Source organism: Lupinus angustifolius, chromosome LG20 (genome assembly GCF_001865875.1).
Source record: "Lupinus angustifolius cultivar Tanjil chromosome LG20, LupAngTanjil_v1.0, whole genome shotgun sequence".
Taxonomy (NCBI): Eukaryota; Viridiplantae; Streptophyta; class Magnoliopsida; order Fabales; family Fabaceae; genus Lupinus; species Lupinus angustifolius.
The window spans coordinates 16282589-16282858 of NC_032028.1; positions in this window are offsets into that span (position 1 = coordinate 16282589).

Sequence of the window (270 nt, forward strand, 5' to 3'; positions counted from 1 at the left end):
TGTACAAAATTTGGTTGATAAATTTGCACTGGTTTTGAATAATAATAACTTTACTAAACAATTTTTTTAACAATAAAACAATATGGTCGGGATCGAAACTTCATCATTCTTTCCCTTTATACATCCATGGATTCAATTATTAATAACTTGTGAAGTTATTGAATTTGCCGTACATTTTCATAAATCAATTACATCAGTCCTCTGAATGTAACATTCTTGAATTATCACCCAACTTCCAATTCCTTGGATAATTGGAGGACTAACTAAAAT